The following is a 16,647-nucleotide window of genomic DNA, read 5'->3' as shown; positions in this document are numbered from 1 at the left end:
AGTTATCTTTTAAAATAAACTATGGATGATTGGACTTGTATAAATCTGGCATATGGAAGAAAAATACTCTTCAAGAGTTCTTAAATTTTCAGACCAAACCCAACTCCTTGCTTTTTTAAGCATTTGACACAAGAACAACAATATAAGTTATCTCTTTTATTATGAGTATTTTTTTGAGCAAACTCAAAAAACCTTTCAACCCCATCATCATATTCTTTACTAATTCTCTTAGCTTTTATTTAATTATGATTTATTGTTCTATAGAATCAATGAGCATAGTTTTACTGTCAAACTCAATTCTAATTGCTTAATTCAAATATTTAAATAAATAAAATAATTAAGTGTTAGAAAGATACATTCCTTTTAATTTGTAATTAAGTGACTATCACTTAATTACAAATTAACAGGAATGTATCTAATTACAAATTAACAACTATCTCGGGCTATCTCGGGCTATCACTTAATTCAATGAGCATAGTTTGTGACTCTCCGATACACACAACTCAGAACTATCTCGGGCTATCTCGGGCTATCACTTAATTCAATGAGCATAGTTTGTGACTCTCCGATACACACAACTCAGAACTATCTCGGGCTGGTTGAAGAAGTCAATGCTAAGTGACTATCACTTAATTACAAATTAAAAGAAATGTATTTTTTTATTTTATAAAAATTTTGACAGAAATTTTCCTTAAATATAACAAATCCCAAATTATTTTAAAAATGGAAAAATCAATTAATCAACAAACCAACAATATAATAAACAAATACAAGATAAATTTGAAGAACTGTAACTAAGAAAACAAAAGGAACAATTCAATCTTAAACCAATTTCATGAATAAAGATTCTTCAAGCTAAAACTTTTGAATCCAAATAGAAACACAAATGATATCCATTTGTCATGAAATTTTAAACAATACTTTGTTATCAATCAAAGTTCACAACAACAAAAAATTGGCCAAAACACTTAACAAATTATTTATTAGTAAATTCTCAAGTTTATTACAAAAATTTGAAATAAAATATTAAAAAATTTTAAAAAAATTAAAAATTTAAGAACTAATCAACTTTGAACATTTAAATATGATTCTAATACCATGTATAGGATTGAGATTTCCTAACTCCAAATGTCACCAACCAACCCCTCAAGCACAAAAGAAACACAAAATAAACAATGCAAGACATCCAAAATGTAAAACCAATCAACCCATTTGAAATACAACAAATTTCTATTATTAAAATATCCAAGACCAAGAAAAAAAGAAAAGAATGAAAGAAGAGGAAACTCACTCAGTGGGAGAAGATTAAAACACAAGAAGAGCAACAATGGTAGGCAGAAGATGGTGGAGGACGGCAGAAATCAACCATGACGCCAATGGAGGATCGAACACCACGGGAAACAGAGGGGATTTACCGGTCTTGCAGTTTCGGTGGTGGTGAGACAGAGGGGGACCATGGCACACTGATTGTGTGAAACTATGAAAATGAGAAAGACAGAAAGCGGGATAGGGTTATTCAAAACTTTCCAAGGCGGTTATTAAGATAACCTCCGTGAAAAGTATTTTTAACAACGATTAATTTTCTTAGCCATCGTTAAAAGTACTTTCCATGTCAATTCTCTTAATAAACACTGTGGAAAGTTAACGATCATGTCATTTATTTACAAAAACGCTACTGCCTTTTTTTCCATAGCATTTTTCTGTTTAACTGCCATTATTCTTGTTTTTCTAACTTTTGTGTTCCAATCAATCTTATTCTTTACAGTTTAATAATAACTGACAATATTTGAAAAGCAAATAACGGTATATTTTTGTAGTCATTTCTGATTTGATATTTTAAAATTTTAGATGTATTTTTTTTTATATTTTTCTTATTTATTTATCAAATAAAAATCAAAATACACACACACACACATATACATAAGCTCCATGATAAAGCCCAATTTTTATATATTTTATCCCACATTAATTCAGGATTTAAATGATAATTTTGAGCTTAATTGGATTTTTATGCATTATTGGATAAATTGGTTGATTTTTGGATTTTGCATAAAAATTAAGATTTTGGATTAAAAATATAAATATTTTGTGATTTCCTATTTTGACTTGGAATTAATTTTTCCTATTTCTTTGAAAACAAGTCTCATATTTTTAGAAAGATTATTTTTAGAAAGTTTTGTAATTTCTTGCCTAATTTTTGTGCGTATCTAACATTTAATTTTGATAGAGATTATATTATATTTGGATATAATCTACGTTAATAGATGCACTTAAATTCTTGTAGGTCAAGAATTTGCATATGGGAAATCCAATGGTGCAAGATTGTTTTTGGGAATCTAAGCACAATCCAATGGCTAATATTGATTCTGATATATAAATCAAGAACTAACATTAAAAATTATATAATCTAGACCGCTAGATGCATCACTTGATGAGATTAACTTTAAAAGCTATAAAAAGAAGTGGGATATTAATTTAATACATATGGTTAATTACAGGTAGGAGGGTACGCAGAGATGTAAAAAGGAGGCTTAACATTGGCAAACAGTGAGAGGAGCAGGACACCAAGTGCCCAGCTATCAGCCAGCAAGAGCCCTTTCTTTGGTCACTCACTTCCTAAAAGGCATCCCTCTTCTAATACCACTACACATATCCCTAATTACTAATTCTTTCTCTTTTTTCTCTCTCTGTTTTTTAATAAGTAATTTCAATTTAATTAACGTTCAGCAATGTAAATGAATTATGAATTATCGTAACGTTGTCTTCTCAAGAACCCCCCCCCCCCACCCCAAAAGAAAAACACTGAAATGAGTTGTTAGACAATAGTTCCTTTTTTTAAATGGCGAGTCCATTTTGCGTGAGGTTGATTATGGGTTTATGGGTTGGGTTGGGCTTTATTTGGGTAGTTTTTCGGGAAATGAAACCCATATGAGTTTAATTTGAAAAGAATTACTCAAGATCCAAGTACTTGGCCCAAACTACTTCTTTCAATAAGAGTTGGTTTAATTGGCAAAAAAATGGGCTCAAAATCTGGAAGATCGTTTTTCAAAGCTCTTGCAGAGAATATTTTTCTATGCCAACCAATTTTAGTTTCAATAAAATGAGTTATCTTAAAATAAACTATGGATGATTGGACTTGTATAAATCTGGCATATGGAAGAAAAAATACTCTTCAAGAGTTCTTAAATTTTCAGACCAAACCCAACTCCTTGCTTTTTTAAGCATTTGACACAAGAACAACAATAAGTTATCTTTTATTATGAGTATTTTTTTGAGCAAACTCAAAAAACCTTTCAACCCCATCATCATATTCTTTACTAATTCTCTTAGCTTTTATTTAATTATGATTTATTGTTCTATAGAGCAATGAGCATAGTTTTACTGTCAAACTCAATTCTAATTGCTTAATTCAAATATTTAAATAAATAAAATAATTAAGGTTAGTAGAAAGATACATTCCTTTTAATTTGTAATTAAGTGACTATCACTTAATTACAATTAACAGGAATGTATCTAATTACAAATTAACAACTATCTCGGGCTATCTCGGGCTATCACTTAATTCAATGAGCATAGTTTGTGACTCTCCGATACACACAACTCAGAACTATCTCGGCTATCTCGCGGCTATCCTTAATTCAATGAGATAGTTTGTGACTCTCCGATGCACACAACTCAGAAATATTCTCGGCTGGTTGAAGAAGTCAATGCTAAGTGACTATCACTTAATTACAATTAAAAGAAATGTATGTTTTTTTTTTTTTATTTTTAAAAAATAATTAAATTTCCTTAAATATACCAAATCCCAAATTATTTTAAAAATGGAAAAATCAATTAATCAACAAACCAACAATATAATAAACAAGTACAAGATAAATTGAAGAACTGTAACTAAGAAAAAAAGGAACAATTCAATCTTAAACCAATTCCATGAATAAAGATTCTTCAAGCTAAACTTTTGAATCCAAAATAGAAAACACAAATGATATCCATTTGTCATGAAATTTTAAACAATACTTTGTTATCAATCCAAGTTCACAACAACAAAAAATTGGCACAAAACACTTAACAAATTATTTATTAGTATAATTCTCAAGTTTATTACAAAAATTTGAAATAAAATATTAAAAAATTTAAAAAAATTAAAATTTAAGAACTAATCAACTTTGAACATTTAAATATGATTCTAATACCATGTATAGGATTGAGATTTCCTAACTCCAAATGTCACCAACCAACCCCTCAAGCACAAAAGAACACAAAATAAACAATGCAAGACATCCAAAATGTAAAACCAATCAACCCATTTGAAATACAACAAATTTCTATTATAAAATATCTAAGACCAAGAAAAAAAGAAAAGAATGAAAGAAGAGGAAACTCACTCAGTGGGAGAAGATTAAAACACAAGAAGAGCAACAATGGTAGGCAGAAGATGGTGGAGGACAGCAGAAATCAACCATGACGCCAATGGAGGATCGAACACCACGGGAAACAGAGGGGATTTACCGGTCTTGCAGTTTCGGTGGTGGTGAGAAGGGGGGACCATGGGCACACTGATTGTGTGAAACTATGAAAATGAGAAAGACAGAAAGCGGGATAGGGTTATTCAAAACTTTCCAAGGCGGTTATTAAGATAACCTCCGTGAAAAGTATTTTTAACAACGATTAATTTCTTAGCCATCGTTAAAAGTACTTTCCATGGCAATTCTCTTAATAAACACTGTGGAAAGTTAACGATCATGTCATTTATTTACAAAAACGCTACTGCCTTTTTTTCCATAGCATTTTTCTGTTTAACTGCCATTATTCTTGTTTTCTAACTTTTGTGTTCCAATCAGTCTTATTCATTACAGTTTAATAATACTGACAATATTTGAAAAGCAAATAACGGTATTTTTGTAGTCATTCTGATTTGGTTATTTTAAAATTTTAGATGTATTTTTTTTTTATATTTTCTTATTTATTTATCAAATAAAAATCAAAATACACACACACACATATACATAAGCTCCATGATAAAGCCCAATTTTTATATATTTTATCCCACATTAATTCAGGATTTAAATGATAATTTGAGCTTAATGGATTTTTATGCATTATTGGATAAATTGGTTGATTTTGGGATTTTGCATAAAAATTAAGATTTTGGATTAAAATATAAATATTTTGTGATTTCCTATTTGACTTGGAATTAAATTTTTCCTATTTCTTTGAAAACAAGTCTCATATTTTAGAAAGATTATTTTTAGAAAGTTTTTGTAATTTCTTGCCTAATTTTTGTGCGTATCTAACATTTAATTTTGATAGAGATTATATTATATTTGGATATAATCTACGTTAATAGATGCACTTAAATTCTTGTAGGTCAAGAATTTGCATATGGGAAATCCAATGGTGCAAGATTGTTTTTGGGAATCTAAGCACAATCCAATGACTAATATCAAGTGGGTCAATTAATTACTAATGGGCTTGAGTTCTGGATCCACAAAAATTTCTTTTTTCCTCGTTATACTATTTTCCTTATTTTTGGAGGAGGGAGGCACGCCTAAAGATCAGACTCTTTCCTTCTCCATACACATCCACGGAAGACCTCAACGCCTACTCCATCTCTTACCCATAAAATATTCATTGTTCTCCATCCCTCCAGTCACGCCACTTCTCAATTATCCACCCAACATCACTTTCACTATTCATTGCGCCACGCTCCCATGAATTGCACTAAGGAGCTTGGAGGAGGAGACACGTTGATGGAAGCTTAAGCTTATTTGGGAGGCAACTTGAGAGGAGCATGGAGGAGACTAGAGCCTTGGGCTAGCACTTGAAGACCACAAGGGAGTGATGTTCCATTTATCTTTTTAATTCAAGGACTTGAGATTATTTAATTTAAATAATTTTGAGTTGCATTTTGTGAGACAATTTAGTTCTAGATTGTTATTTTTTTATTCTTGGATTGGATTGATATTTGGATTTTATTTGTGTTGAGACACTTGCTGGAATTATGTTTATGAACCTTTGTATTGTTAATTGAATTGAATTTATAATTGAGTTTTCATTATGAGTTTAATTATCAATGTGGTTTGAATTGCAAAGTTGAGTCTCTTTGCCTCTTAATTGTTTAATTAAGTTGGTTGGTTATCTGATTGTTTAATTAGATAATTTCAAACATAATTTCCAGAATTAATTGAATTATTTTCATTGGTCTTGATAAGCTTAATTAACCAACCTTACACTATTATGAGTTCTCTAATAGTTTAAGGGTTTTTGAAATTGAGGGTTCCCTTTGTTCAAATAGGTGATTAAGTTTATTAATTCCACTCTTATCACTTCCCTTTGGTTAATTAATTAACTGATTAAGGTTATGAAGGTTAAATCCATGCAAATCCTAAGTTGTCCCCTCTACCGTACCGAAGAGAAAATTTTGAATTTTTACTTGCTAATTCTCTTTGCTTTCTGATTAATTTTTTTTATTCATTATTTTTATTTTTCTTCAAAAAAAACCCTAAAAATTTGCATTGCATTCATTTAGTTTAATTAATTTTCATATATTTTAGGGCATTTGCATCTTGCATTTAGAATTAGAATTTTGCATTTAGTTTAGGTCCAATTTATTACCTTTTTTTTATCACCTAAATTTTCACCTAATAATACCCACAACTTGCTCCTTGGAAGTAATGACCTAGGTCGATCCTAAACTACACAATTAATTAGGATCTAGTTTAATTGAGTGCTTTTGACGACAAAAGGCATCATCACTCCACATGGATTTAGGGAGGAAAAGGGTTGGATATGCTCACTAAGAGAGTGGATTCGACTCTGGAGCATATCACGACCTGAGGCATCTTTGAAGCAAAAGCCTTAGGAGCCATTTGGTTCAATTCCTATATGCCTAAAGATGGTAATGCAATGGAATATAATACAATGTTTATTACCATCCATATGTTTGGTATGTTACTAAGAAGATTGAGCAAAAAAATTACCCTTATATTAATCAAATAAAGTTAATACTAAAAAGTCTATAATGCATCTCAACAAAAAAAAAAAAACTCCTTTACTGGATCCTTTCTTCCTAGATTTATTATCTTCTTTCCCAACAAAAATCTGAAGCGCGAGATATAGATCACAGTCTTCTTCTTCCTTGAGCAAACAAAAAAAAAACAATATTGTTTGAGGCAATTCATAGTGGTCACACCCATTTCCATGGCTATCTCCAATTAGAGGCAGTTCATGGTCATCAAACTCCTTTGGCTTTATGACAGCAAACAGTCCAATCAGTGTTATTTGGCGCTCCATATTGGGACCTCATCCCTTTCCCTTTCTGCTGGAAAAAAAAACAATATCACAGAGTTATTCTTTTTCATATCTGAACAATACAATCAGAATATTACAATTTTTTGGGTGGTGAACATGGGACTGAAACGATGGTTATTGTGGGTGTTGGGTGTGGCGGTGCTCACGGTGGTAAGTTCATCAACGGCGAGAAGAGGTGGATGATAAAGAAAAGGTGGAAGAAGGTAATAAAGATTGGAGGGCAAAAGAGACTTTTGAAACATGCAATGAGATGATAATAATGATTCATAAGGGGGGAGGGGGAGCATGAATGAAGATTACCAAATTTTGATAATAATCATTATTACCATGGTAAAGATTATTACCATACTAAAGAGTAACCCAACATTATATCCCGGTAATGTAATTACAATTACTGTTGCAGGCTTGTAATGGGATTGAGCCAAATGAACCCTTAGTCATTTGGGTCTTAGGTAAAGTCAACTTTTTTTCTAAAATTTGTCATAAAAAAGATATCAAATCCAAATTCTCCACATCACCTATAGATGCCCTATCAAGAGAGAGGCCCCGCCCATCCTTATTCTTCTTCCTGCATTATTAGCAGAAGAGTCCAAATTGTACTGAAATTAGAGTCTAACTATAATTAACTATAATATAATTATTTTCTTATACACCAACGCTGAATAATTTTTTTTTTTAGCTATTCATGATCAGTGAAGAGTCCAAATTAGTATAAATTTTATTAATAATATATTAATATATTGACTAATCGAAAGATGTAGCTAATATATAAGATCTAGGTATGTCTAATATAGATCTCATATGTCATACAGGGATCTAAAAGGAATAACTGAAAATTCCACCAAAATCTGAAGCATACGAAAATGTTTAATTTTACCAATAAAATTATATATATTTCTTAATTTTGTTACTTCTAAAAGTGTAAAACGTTTGATTATAATTGGGTACCATTTACTATTTAGATAAAATAAGTGTGTTAGCTAGAGATACAGTATTTATTTAATTTATATCACTCGTCTCGTCAAACCTGCCTTCCCTCCTTTAATTTAACTTTGAAAGTCTTCAATACAGTTAATGCTTTTCTTAATTAATAAGGTTTTGGTGTTCCTTTTTCTCCACAAACTTTTAATGTGTTTTATTAAATAAATGACAATTATTTCACTCTCTAAAAAGAAACAGTCACGTGGCCAGATCATGCATGATTGGCAAGCCTGCACCAAAACTTCTCATAAAAAATAAAGTTCAATTTGGTCCACATCTTCTGGTAAAAAAAAAAAGAAGGTCCACATCATTTAATAATAATAATAATAATAATAATAATAATAATATAATAATAGTAATATCTGCAAATCTGTATACATGTATGTGTCTCGACTCTTATTATTATTCTCTTTTCAACATATCATCATACCCAATATTAATTTCATAGCTATTTAACAATGTTATAAGAGTAATTAAACTTCAATGGGCCGTATACATACAAACCAAATTCTAGCATCACTTGTTGGCCAAAAATTAAACATTTTTTGTGAAAAATAGTCATAATCAATTATTAAGTATATCAATAAATTTTGAACAAAGGCACCACTAAAATGAAAGATTCCAATTAATTTAAAATCTTAATCTGCTTCCGTTTCTTCTGTGCAGAAAAAAAAATATTCTCCTTCGCTTCCATATTCACATTATAAAATTCTCGCGCGCGCGCGCGCGCACAGAGCTTACCCAGCTATCTATATATCCCATCCCATACCATTCTCCTTCACTTCCTACCTCGCTTTTTTCCTTTCTCATCTCTTTCTCTGTTAGACTTTAAAATACTGATATTTTCCCGAGAAGATCAAACAAGCAATGGGCAGAGAAACTTGGTGGGTACTTTTCCTTCTCTCAACACTACTGCTCTTTGTGGATGAAATCCATGGAAGTAGAAAGCAAGAACAAACTCTCAGGAATCTGAACAAGGCCAAGTTCAGAGGAGGAGGTTCCAGCAACAGAAGCAGTGAGACAATCTTCGAGGTTGATAAGGCTGTGTTTCGAGATCATAATGATGATAAGTCTCGTTACTATTATCCTCAGCAAGGATTGAAAGAGAAAGATAGGATTGAGAGGCTTCCAGGACAGCCTGAAGGTGTGAGTTTTTCTCAGTATGGAGGATATGTGACTGTGGATAAAATTGCGGGAAGAGCTTTTTATTACTATTTTGTGGAAGCTCAACAATCTCATAGGCACAAATTGCCTCTTCTTCTTTGGCTCAATGGAGGTACGTATAAGATATAGCCGTTTAATTAACTCAGGTGCTTTTTAACTACTCTCTTCGGTTTTAAATATAAAAACTAGTTAAAAGGTTTATTTTATTCCTAAATATAGATCCCAATCTTGGTTGTCTTACAAATGGATAATTTTCCCAAAACAATCTTATTGATTACACACATACTAAAGGAATTTTCATCAGCAAGGATAGTTTCCTTTGCCAATTATTAATGAGCTATTTTAGAACATCTACACATACATATGTATTACAAATAATTAATTTAGCTAATTTTTTTAATTTTTGTAAGTTAGTTATTAACTCTTGCATCTAAAATCAGAAAGAAGTAAATAGTAGTGTAATCAGAACGTGTGATTTGAAATGTTGCCTCTCTTTTTCTCAGAAACGCATCTCTCAATTCTACAATTAAAGTCAAAGATTGCGTTCTGGAGACGAAAATATTCAATAAAAAAAGATTAAAATATACATTGGATTCTTTAATTTGTACAATATTTTAATTTAATCTTTAACTTTAAAAAGTATATTTTTAGTCCTTTAACTCTAAAAATTTTTTAAAAAATGATGACATTAAAATTTTAAATGTTGATAAAATATTCTCAAATGTTAATATATTAAGTTTAATTTCAAAACTCTATAATTGTTACAGAAAATTATCATTCACAAGCCTAATGATTTTAAGGATTAATATAAATGTAATATTTAAAACCAAATTGAAACTTTGTATAAAATTAAAAAAAAACCAGATGCATACTTTAGCCATAAAAAAAAGTGACAACATTAAAGAACCTTGCTTTAAAAGATTATTAAAATCATGCTGTAGTGTGATATATTTCTCTTCCTGCTCTTATTTTATCTTTTTTTTTTAATCTGTTTGTTGTTTTTCAATGGCATCTTTCATTTCTCATAAGCAATATGTTTATTATGGAAATTTTCATTAATTAGGAGGTTCCAATCATGCAATTGCTTGATCATATAGTAAATAATTAAACGTCCACTTGCTTGTTAGACCAAATCAGATTAAGAGACATTTTTTGCCACAATATATAAGCTTAGAAATTCTGTTATTATTAACTTAATTTATAAGTGTTTTGACTTTGAAGGAGTTTTAATTTTGTGTTGTTTTAGTTAAAAATTGTCATTTTTCAAATTAAACAGAAAATTATTTTGGAAGTGAAATCCCTTCATATCCTTATCTTGCAGGATTTCCTGGCTGCTTCTTGTGATCTGTGTTTGCAAATAATCTATTTATTATTATATTTATGGGGAAAATCTCAGAGCGACGACCAATGGATTAACTAAGTTATAATATGAACATTTTGGATCAAGTAACATTATCTTTAACAGATATTTTACTCTATCGTTAAAATATGTATAACTGCCTAGAAAATGTTAGAGAACTTATTGCAGTTTTAATAAAAATGAAAAAGAGAGCCTAAGTAATTTACTTCTTAGCAAGAATTGTTATAAAGTCTCAAATAAAGAACATAATATCTGAAAAAAAAATATCTTAGTGACAACAATGCAGTTTATAATAACAAATTTTAAAGTTAGTAAATGACAACTATTCCATTATCATTAAGACTTATCAGTATTTTTTTTTTCTTGGAATCTCATTGTAATTCTCCCTACTTTTTATTCCATTGTCATTAAGACTTATCAGTAATTTTTTTTCTTGCGATCTCATTATAATTCTCCCTACTTTTTATTTCCAGCACTATTTTGTTGATAAAGAGAATCTCTGTATTTCAAGGGGGGAACGTAAACTAAAAATAAAAATAAACTGTCCCAATAAAGGTCAAATGAAGTTAAAGAAATGAAAGTAAAGAATTAATAGATCAAAATGAAAATATATAAAGTAAAAAATCTTGAGTAAATTTAAGAATTTTCTTGAAAAAATATGGATTGTAATGGCTAAATATATAATTCAAAAAAACAAATATGTTCAAAAACTCTCAGAATATTTTGTGAAATATAAATTCAGGATTTATATATTAATATCAATTAATGTATTTATAAAATATAAAATAACTGGTATTGTCATGAAAAAATTAGAGGCTCCAGGCTCATACAAGTTGGTGGTTTTCCAGGTCCAGGATGTTCATCACTTGCGTATGGGGCAATGCAAGAGCTGGGACCATTCCGCGTTAATAGTGACGGCAAAACACTTCACATCAACAAATACTCTTGGAACTATGGTACCTCCCTTCACATTATCACTATTTATTATTAAAGGGTTCAGCTTATTTTTAGTCCTTATAGTTTTAATAAATTCTGATTTTGATTCATATACCTAACAGTAGTGTTGATAAAGTTAACGCAGTTAAACTCAGATATAGACCTTATGAGAAAACTATAAGAACCAGCGTTTCGGATTAAAAGTATAGGCATACAGAAAAAACAAAATACTGGTGCAAAAACTAAAACTCGTTAAATGAGTACCTGCTATATTGATGTCGTTGTAAGTATATAATGATTATTGACATTTATATATATATATATATATGGGGGTTGGTGCGTTGTTGCAGCTGCAAATGTATTATTTTTAGAATCACCAGCAGGAGTGGGATTTTCATATTCAAACAGAACATCAGATTACAGCAATAATGGGGACAAGAAAACTGCAGCAGACAACTACGTTTTTTTAAGAAACTGGTTGGAGAGGTTTGCAGAGTACAAGAATTCTGATTTCTACATTGCTGGGGAGAGTTATGCTGGCCATTATGTTCCTCAGCTTGCTCACACCATTCTCTACCATAACAACCATCCTAATTCCTCCTTTTCTTCAACCTCAAAGGCATCTTGGTACGTCTCTCCCATCTTTTGTTTTTTCCCCCTTTGGTGGAAATAAGACGGCATCCTTCAGCCGATGGCTAAAAACTAATTTTTTCAAAGTGTAGAGATCACCAAAATAGGTTTTGCTTTTCTATCCACATGGTCTGGTTTGAACCCAGAGCATCATGCTTAGCCATCTATTAATTGTGTCGGACTTTGTTAGCTCCCATCTTTTATCCTTATTTGTTTTACTTTTATCACAAGTTTATAGGTTGGGTGGGCTACCTCTTAAAACGAGCGTATTTGATGTGAGTAAGTTAGGTCATTGTTTTATCTGTGACTCTCTCTTTGCTTCACCCAAAATTGTTTCATGACATTTCCCCCCTTAGAATTTACGTCGTCTTCTTGTATTTGGAATCTAGTCATTTGGTTTGGTTTTATAATTAGAAAAATGAGTTTGATTTGACAGCTAACATGTTATGTAACATGGAATTTTTGACCAAGACAAAGAAATGACCTAAAGGAATCTTGGAATTTCCATTGGCTCTATTATTTTTCTTCCACAAAGAAAAATCATCACGGGTTTTAATAGCTTTATTCCAAAATTGCTGTTACTATCATATAATTGGTCTTGTGGGTGTAAACGAGTCGTTTGCTCATGATGGGTCCTAGCCCACTATCTGTGGTCAGACCTAAGACATTGGTCCATCAATTGTGATTTCCCCCCCCTTAAAAATGTTAGATTGATTCTTAAAATCCACCATCAGTCCATTATTTATTTTTATTACTTCTTTTTTTTATTGAAAATAATTAAGATTGGAATGAATGATACTACCTCCAGTCCTAAAATAAGAGCTATATTATCTAATTTGAAGAGATTAAGAAAAGAAGTTAAGTTAGTTATTTGTAATAAACAAGTGTTGTCCTTAATAAAATATCCTTATTAATCAAGTGTATTAACTAGAACTACTATTATAAGAAGACTAATTGAAAAAAATACATAAATATAAGAGACAAAGTGGATTGAGATTTTATATTTAGGATCAAAATAAAAGTTAAACAAGATCTTATATTAAGGACCAGAGGTAGTATTATACAAGATGACAAATAAAATTTTTAATATTGATTAATGGCAATATATAAGTTCAGGAAGTTTTTTGTGTGATATACATTAAAATGTTAGACGAATTACCTCAATTGAAAAAGAAAAGAAAAAAAAAGAAAAATGTTGAGTAATGACTGGATTAAATTTTAAAGGTAATAAATATAATTTTCTCAATTTTTTTTCAAAAACTTACAATATGTCCAGCAGAGAGTAATTGTGCTGGCTTCTTTCAAATTTGCTAAAATATATAACATTTATTTCTATTTCTTTGTATAATTTATATAAGCCCTTCTAAAAACAAATAGCAAAGCTTATAGGACAACAATGAGCTTTTAAAAAAAAAAAAAAAATTTAAGAGGCAAACGTTGAGTTGAGACTATAGGTGAGATTAACCCATGACTTCCCGCTTATTAGAAAGCTTTCATGTCATTATGCTTCAAGCCATTTGTACCAATAAGTTTTCTATAATTACACATGCATATCTTCTTTGTTTAATAGATAGGGAATGCAGTGATAAACGAAGAGACAGACAGCAAAGGGATGTTGGATTTCTTGGCAAGCCATGCCGTAATATCAGACAAAGCAGCTTGTATTGTGAACAAATTGTGTGATTTCTCAAAGGCTGTCACAAACTGGAGCAGTGAATGCAGATCAGCTTTAGATGAAATTGAGAAAGATCTTGGCTACATCGATATATACAACATCTATGCTCCTCTATGCTTTAATTCCAACCTCACTTCCCTCCCTAAGCCCCCCTCTGTAAGTATTCTACTTCTCCCTAAGTCCGTTTAGAATGGCTTGTAAGTAGTCTTTTAATTATAATTTATATAATACAAAATAAGTATATGAGATGAGTGTTGTTTTGACTTATATACAATGTGCTTATAAATGATTCTAAACGTGATTCTAAATAGGATCTTAATATTTTGATGATATACTAGGGAAAAACCCTGATTCGAAATATAGAATCTGATTATATTTAAAAGAGAAGGTAGGAATATTATGCTTGAGAATAAAGCAAAATTAACAGAATTATGCTTATTAATGGCATTGTAGGTAGTGACAGACCCATGCAATGATAATTATGTGTATGCATATTTGAACCGAGCTGAGGTACAAGAGGCATTACATGCCAATGTCACAAAACTCAGCCATGATTGGGAGCCTTGCAGCAATGTTATCATCTCTCGATGGCTTGATAGTCCTTCCACTGTGCTTCCACTTTTGCATGAGTTCCTCAATCATAGCCTTCAAGTTTGGATCTTTAGGTAGTCACATCATCCTTTCATTCACTATGGTATTATTAGCTAGCTACATCAGTTAGAAAGTTTTTAATCCTTTATTTGGACGAAGAGAAAATAGAGGGGAAAAAAAGAGAGAGAAAATAGAAAAAAGAGTGAGTTTTCTCCCCGTTTGAAGGGGAAGGAAAAATTGGAACAAAGAAAGGTTGGAGAAAAAAATAGGGTGTGAGGCCTATCCAGTTTTCTTTGCTCTCTATTTTCTTTCCTTCTGACTTTTGTACATCCACATTTTCTCTACACTGATTAGAAAATTTGTGTAAAAAGCTCCTTTTCCCCCCCCTTTTGTAACGAAAGATGTGGAAAATGATGCAGTGGAGATGTGGATGGAAAAGTGCCAGTAACCTCAACCAAGTATTCTATTGAGAAGATGAATCTCCCCATTAAGACAGCTTGGCATCCCTGGTTCGTCAATGGAGAGGTAATTGTTTTTTTTAACCTTTTTCAAATGATTAAATTGAGACCTTGAACCACATAATTTTAATTTTTTAAAGTTTCCAATAATCTAAAATGCTTTTAAAAATCTAAAATCATTTGTAATAAATATTTTCAAAACTATGCAATAAAATGACTGAGGTAGTATAGCAATAGTTTTTTTTCCAAAAAAAAAAAAAACCCAACTTGTAGTCCTCACTATTTGGTTATCAATTTAGTCTTGTCTCATTAATTACAACTCAATTCTTATAGTTTATTGAGTTAAAGGTTTATGAGAATTGGATTCTTCCATGCCGATAAATCATCAGGGTTGATTTATTGCGAATTAAGAAATCATGGGAATTGAGTTATTTCAATTTAAAACTCGAAAACTAAATTAATAACAAGAATTGGAAGTCATAATTTGAAACATGCAAGAATACAAATTTTTCTAAATTTTTTTTTTGGTAAACACATGTTTCTAAATATTGATTCTGATATATAAATCAAGAAATTACATTAAAAATTATGTAATCTAAACCGCTAGATGCATCGCTTGATGAGATTAATTTTAAAAACTATAAAAAGAAATGGGATATTAATTAATACATATGGTTGTTAATTACAGGTAGGAGGGTACGCAGAGATGTACAAAGGAAATTTAACATTTGCAACAGTGAGAGGAGCAGGACACCAAGTGCCCAGCTATCAGCCAGCAAGAGCCCTTTCTTTGGTCACCCACTTCTTAAAAGGCATCCCTCTTCCTAATACCACTACACGTATCCCTAATTTCTAATTCCTTCCTTTTTTTTCTCTCTTTTTATTTTTAATAAGTAATTTCAGTTTAATTTACGTTTAAGCAATGTAAATCAATTATGAATTATAGGCCCCCCTTTCACCCAAAATAATATTGAAATTGATGTTAGAGAATAATTCTCTTTTAGATGGTGAATTGATTATGTATCCGATTGATTATGGACGTATGGGTTGGGTTGGGTTTATATGACTTTAGCCTGAAAATAATTACTTGAGATTCAATTACTTGGCCTGGCTCCTTCTTTCAACAAGAGTTGGGCTGATTCATAAAGAAGTCGGCCCAAAATCTATAAGATCATATTTTCAAATCTCTTACGGAGAATATTTTTTGAGAAAATGACAAAAAAAATAAAAATTATTAAATCTCAAATTAGATTTAGTAACAATACTTTATTTGTTGTTGACAATACTAAATTTTTAAATAACAACAACTTTTTGTTGACATTCTTTATTTGAAATTCAGTAATTTTCAGCTTTTTTTTTTTTTTCATTTCTTTATTTTTCTATGCCAACCAATTTTAGTTTCAATAAAATGAGATATCTTTTTAAAGTAAGCCACGGTGGACTGGACTTGTGTGAATATAGGAGTAAAAATGCTCTTCAAAATTTCTTAAATTTTTGGACCAAAACCCACCAACCCAGTTCTTCGCCCCCCCCCCCCTTCC

General features: G+C 30.7%; 1 pseudogene; it reads left to right on the top strand.

Moving 5' to 3' along the window:
- The first annotated feature begins 9,031 nt into the window (after positions 1 to 9,031).
- Positions 9,032 to 16,149, top strand: LOC114733060 (serine carboxypeptidase-like 40; annotated as a pseudogene).
- The last annotated feature ends 498 nt before the right edge of the window (positions 16,150 to 16,647 follow it).

Source organism: Neltuma alba, unplaced genomic scaffold (genome assembly GCF_004799145.2).
Source record: "Neltuma alba isolate B1F8T4 unplaced genomic scaffold, ASM479914v2 tig00012964_pilon, whole genome shotgun sequence".
Lineage (NCBI taxonomy): Eukaryota > Viridiplantae > Streptophyta > Magnoliopsida > Fabales > Fabaceae > Neltuma > Neltuma alba.
The sequence above is the reverse complement of the archived record's forward strand: the minus strand, read 5'-3'. Positions and strand labels throughout refer to the sequence as shown.